The sequence below is a fragment of the Priapulus caudatus genome, unplaced genomic scaffold (genome assembly GCF_000485595.1).
Source record: "Priapulus caudatus unplaced genomic scaffold, Priapulus_caudatus-5.0.1 Scaffold1453, whole genome shotgun sequence".
Lineage (NCBI taxonomy): Eukaryota > Metazoa > Priapulida > Priapulimorpha > Priapulimorphida > Priapulidae > Priapulus > Priapulus caudatus.
Window position 1 is genome coordinate 62,226 of NW_014578514.1, and position 6,181 is coordinate 68,406.

Consider the following 6,181-nt stretch of genomic DNA (forward strand, 5'->3'; position numbering starts at 1 on the left):
TATGAGTATGAGTATGATGGGATAACGTTGAACTTCAACTTGATGGCCCTGCTAATGTCAGTGTCACTGTCACTGTGAGTGGCAGGGTAACCAGATGTCCGTATTTTGCCCATGTGTCCCGCGTCCCGTACCGACCCTTCCCGGGACACATGTTTGTCCCGAAATTTTTAACATTTTTAACAAAATACATCAAAAAAGGAAGAAATTTCATCATATGACAAAAACAAAAATCTATTTAATAAAATAAAATAAAGATATCGAGGAAAAATCTAAGTATCCCCCCCCCAAAGATCTGGTATCCCATTTTTTGGATAGTAATTTTAACAATTGTTTGCCTTCAAAACTCTCATCGCTCGCATTCATTTTACATACGCCTCCACAGTACACTGCAGACAGGCATATTGTCTAGACGCATTGTCTGGTTCGCTTGATACAATGTATACACATCACATTTATGCTGGCGCTTGCAAATATCGCGCCTGCATTCTTAAGTTAAGGGCCGGACACACTAGGCGATTTTAATGCGATCTAATCGGCCGACTTCATCGCCCGATAATATTGCCTGATTCTAAACGTTTTGATCGATGCGATTAAATCGGGGGACTAAATCGGCGGCGGCTGACTGGACACATTAGGCGATTTTCACCGGCGATTGAGTCGCCCGATAAAATCGCCTAGTGTGTCCAGCCCTTTACAGCTCCAGTTTGAGTTTATGGTGACGTTGGTGTTTTCGGATATTTTCAATTTTAAACTCAGTGAACTTTCAGTTTCATAAAGTTTCATATTTAATGAAGAGTAATTTGTCCTTTTCTGCAGTACAATGAAAGGATAAAAAAATCACTAAATTGCTAAATTGCATGCTTTGCACCCCCAAATCAAAAAAAGTTCTTACCGTGGGAGGGGGACACCACCTCCGACACCCTCACCCGCTCCGCTCCCTGGCTGAGTGGTCTCACTCTATCACTAGTACCATCACCTACCACACCGCACACGTCTAGGAGCACACTCTAGACAAAGGTTAGAGTATAGGTACAGGCTGTACATAAATACATACAACTCATTGAGCTCCTTGATTGACTCTAGTGACTGCTTTATATAACTAGACAGGTCTTTGTAAGGCAAGGCTGTCAACAACCAAGATTGTCATTTCTACTCGTAGTTCTATATTCGACCACTACGTGGCACGCGTGTTGGTAACAGCAGAGACAATAGAACACTAATACTAGTTCTGGTGGCCGCTGCCATAACAATACATAACTGACTTGGAGCCATGTGGTATAAATATTAATAAATTGTGATGTTTATCATCATTGTAGACCAATAAATTGTGCTAAGACAATTGTTAGAAGCTGATACTATTCCAGCATATTCTATCGTATTTATATTTATAATTCTTTTGTTATAATCTGACACTGTGAATCGCCGTAAAAATCGTAAACATTTCGGGTGATACCGCCCACAGCCTACAGGCTACAGCTGAGTACAGGCACTTGGATTGGAAGTTGGAACGTCTCAATAAAAAAAATTAATGGTAAATAAACACGAAATGTACCAAAGTCTTAATGTTTCTCTACTCTATTTTGCCTATAGTCACCTGTAAATGCCGGTCAAATGCTCATCTGCAACACACAAGTACACAGACTTTCTTGTTCATGTTGTTTGTGCACGTGAACCCACACCAAATCCACCAAAATCGTCGGTGTGGGTGTCGTACCCAAACTTGGAATTTGCACAATCTCGAGATTGTGCAGCGATTGTGCTGCCTAAACTGCGGATTCCCTAGTTTGGCTGACCAATCTCAAGATTGGGCAAACTGAAAACAGTCGGTGATTCAACAACCGCTCATAGCGAGTGTGTGGTGTGCGTGGTGCAAACTAGGAATAGATTTATCTCATAGTTATCCAATTATTTATTATAATCATTTAATATTTATACAAAGGTGCCAAACACATTGAGGAAAGAAGGTATACGACCTATATAGTTATGATTACTATGGCGTGCTGCGCAACTCTCAACTAGCATTTTGACATATACATCTCACTCCGCCGACTGGAAGTCTAAAGAACCTCTTGATTCTCGATCCGCATACCTCTCAACGCATGATGATACTCCTTCATGAATAAAACGCTGAATATCTCACTGCATCAGCAAAAAAATCTACAAATATCGAAAACGGTCACTTTAAGTAATCTACCTACATCTGCACTCCAAATTTGCCACAGTTTATAATATGCCGCAAAAAGCCCCTTCATCCTCCTCGCCACTCTCCACTTCGACCGTCGGCTATCGGCTACCCTCGTCGTCCCCGTCATCCTCCAATCACTCGTTCCGCTGCTTCCTCATTCACATCCGGGTCGCTGCTCTTCCTTGTCTCACGCTTTCGCAGCCCTTGATTGATAGAACATTTTTGAAAACTACTCTATACAATACTATGTTTGCTGCAAGCTCTGTTCAGCCTCTGCGTTTGCCCCTACACCTCTTCACGATTCCGGGGTTGCCCCATCCACTGTGCTCGCCATCCCTCCGCGCGTCCGGTAATGTCCAAGTTTGTGCCAGATTCCAAGTGGGCACAACATGCGGCATTGCGGTCAGAGAATCTAGCGGACTAGCCCGCCGCGGATTGTGCACAATGACAAACATGAACTACGGAGAGTCTCTCTTATTCCCCAACTTCTCTTTATTCATTGTTGTTTTGTGCACGATGGTGGCGTGGCGGTGTACTTGTGTGTTGCGATGAGCATTTGAACCGGCATTTACAAGTGAATTATAGGCGAAATAGATAGCAAAATACATTAAGACTTGGTACATTTCGTGTTTAATTTACCGATTAATTTTTTTTATTGAGACGTCCCAAGTGCCTGTGATACCGGCCTACCTGCCATTACTCATTAGGAGTGTTTTCAACTTAATGTCATTAATTTAACACAGTGGCTACGCGTCCGGAACGGTCGCCTAGCTCCAGGCTACGCATCCGGACATCCACTCACAGTGATCGCGACGACTCGCGTACATGCATGATTGCGCAACGGTACGCTCTGCGGATTGCCGAAAATATACAAATTACAATATACGTTAATTAATGTGGCTTAGGAAGAGCAGGTCGAGAGCACTAGATAAACGCGACGGCAGGCTCTCCGACTGTTTACATGCCAGTATCACCCGCGCTAGCACCCTTAGCTCCCGTACATCTTCTCACGTGCCACGTAGCTCCGGTGTACGCACCGAAGCAAGGAACTACTGAGTGGCTAGGCGGATAAGGTCCGTTAGTTCTTCCAGTGCATCATGGTTCAGCAACGGCCTCCCACTGTGATCCATCCGAGCTTATACCACCCGACATTAATAGGAGACATTAACCGAGTTACGCCCGGAAGCAGGCTTCCCATGAGAGAGGCGTTTAGCCGTAAAATATATGCGCACTCCGGGTGCTGGCCGGTCTATCCTATTCATGTGCCATACGTCTCGGCTCTCATCATCTGTCTCCACCACAGCTCTGCTCTCTGCTCTCTCACACACAGGCTGCGCTCCCCGGGCGCGACGACATGCTCGGCGTTAATCGCAGGCCACACGCAATTCCGCCACATTTTTTTTAACTGACCACACAACAACTCACACCTGGGCTGGCACGTCATCACACCTTTCTGACCGCGCTTCTCTATTTCGCTACATTCGGCCTCGGCGCTTCGTCGTCTCTCTCTCCTGCTCTCTAACTCTCCTCTCTCACACGAGAGATGCGTGCCCCCCCCGCCAACACGACTAACCTCTCTTCTCATTCACAGGCAACAGGAGCCCGCGGCGCTGCTGTACACACAGCACCCGTCGTATCTCTCTTCTACGTCGTTCCTTACGACAAGCACCAGCCAGCAAGCGCAGCGGGCAACATGTACCTCTTGGGGTCAGGGCGCCGCGCTCAGGGGAAGGGGCCGCTCTTGTTGGTGGTCCGCCTCAAAGGGGACCCGCCGGGTTTCATCTCGCCTCACTTTCTTTGCGCGCTCACACGAGAGGTGTGAGTGCGGCCGCATACGGGGCAGGGGAATAGCTAAATTGGCGAGGTTGGGCGCGACCCTCACAGGGGCAAGGAAGAAAGGTCAATTGGGGAGTGAGGGAGGAGCCCTAGGGGGGAGAGGAGAAAACACTTCTCTCTTCTTTCTCACACCTATTGCGGCACACACACGACCGTTCTCTCAGTCTCTCACACACACAAGCACAAGAGCGAAGCTAAGAGGTGACGTGGAGGCTGGGCTCATGGGGGTGAAAGGAGCGACTAAAGGGGTCAGAAGGAAGGCCCCTTGTGGAGTGAGGAGGAAAAGGCCCACCAACGTGATAGAACACGAGCACGGCTGAGTGTTAACAAGAAACCCTTGGAAATCATGTGGCGATAGTGCGTGTGGAGGCCGTATTCCTGGGTTGGCTTTTCTTCTAATCTTGAGGGTTTCGGCATTTCTGGATGCCATAGCAGAATGGTCCAGGATGCATTCAGTGACATGGAGAGGGAATGTGGAGCTCTCACAATGGCAAGCGTGTTATTCGGAGCAAGTGCGTGGGGGTCGAAAGATCACGACTCACACCTTCTTCTCGTTTCATCTTCTTTCTCTCAGTCTTATCTCTCACGACACGACCGGCACCACGCAGACGGCATCGGCACGCACTTGGGCCGCGCGCACACGAGCACCTCTCTCGTCTGCACGACCCAGACACGACGCGAAACCGTCTCCGGGCCACAACCAGGGCGCACGCGTCTCCCGGGTTTTGGCCGTATATCATGCGATGGTATCGCGGTGTCGGGGCAGCCCTCACTTAGGTTTGAAGGATGGGATGTCCGGATTGCGTAGCCCAGCGGGCTATGGGGCGAGAGGCCGCGCTCATCTGGGTCACCGGGGCCCGAATCTCGGAGGAACCCCACGGCTACACGGGCAGGGTAACCAGGCCTTACAGTTTAATAGTCATAATACATATCTTGAGGTTATATATTATATATATATATATAAATAGTGTCATGGTCATATATTAGTTTGTGGTTTAATGTTATTTAGGTTAGGGTTAGGGTTAGGATTATCAATCATTAATCATTAATCATTAATTATATGAAAGTTGGGAACACTCCTAATGAGTAATGGAGCGTTAGACAACATTTTGGGCCCAAGGGCAAGGATTAGCTCTATCAACTAGAGCTAGGGCAAGGATAAGATTAAGAGCTGTCCAGATTTGCACATTTGCACGTTTGCAAAAATGCATTGGGGACGGCTCTTATATCCTTGTAGCTCCAAGAAACGGTCTTTGCTAGGGTTAGGTGGACGTTAGTCACACAGCCTGGTTGGGTTAATATCCTTGAACCAAAATTTCCCAGACTACTGTCACTACAGTCTACACTACCTCGTAACCTCGTAAGTAATAATATTAATAGTCTTCAAAGTCCAAGGGACTATTATATATATATATATTATATTATATATATCCTATTATATACTCGCGGCTAGGCCCTGCATACCTCCCAAAGTGACCGACGAATCTGAGCGCTTGCAGCTCCTCCCAAAGTGATGTGTCGTCGACCGACCAATCGGAGCGCTCGCAGCTCAGGCACTAAAGCTGATGCGATGTTTTGTGGTTGCATTATTTAAGCTGGCTATCGGGAGTGGATGGTTACTGGTAAGGGTTAGGGTTTAGCTTTATATTTATCAGCTTTAGTGCCTGAGCTGCGAGCGCTCCGATTGGTCGGTCGACGACGCGCCACTTTGGGAAGTATGCAGGCCCTAGCTGCGTATATATTATATGGAAGAAAAAAAGTGGTTTTTAAACCTGGGGATGTCAAATAGGATTTGGCCCAAGGTGAGTACCCTCGGTACCGACGTTTTGTCCCGGCTTTCTGACAACAAATGACAGATTTCTTGGCTTGCTAGAAATTATTAGACAACACCTTCAAGAAGACCTCTGTTAATTTTTAGCTCATCTGACATAGTCAGATGCAGCTTGTAGAATCGCATGATCGTCCGTGCGTCCGTCCGTGCGTCCGTCCGTCAACAGTTGGGCACAAATCTTAACCGCTCGACGTACGGTCACGATATTCGGGACGTGGGGGGGTAATCCGAAAACGAGTTGGGATGTCGAAGCTGGGGGTCAAAGGTCGAAGGTCAAGAGGTGTAAAAGAAGGGGGAACATTCCCTCAGTAACTTGAGGTATAGGGAGA

The 6,181-nt window shown here is 47.2% G+C and overlaps 1 protein-coding gene across 1 annotated transcript in view; it reads right to left on the bottom strand.

Moving 5' to 3' along the window:
* The window catches only part of LOC106816686, a 14,589-nt gene extending 13,092 nt beyond the window's left edge, over nucleotides 1-1,497 (bottom strand). The window contains exon 1 of the mRNA XM_014821307.1: nucleotides 893-1,497. The gene's annotated coding sequence lies outside the window, so the exon portion shown is untranslated. The remainder of the gene's footprint in view (nucleotides 1-892) is intronic.
* Between the last annotated feature and the right edge of the window lie 4,684 nt (nucleotides 1,498-6,181).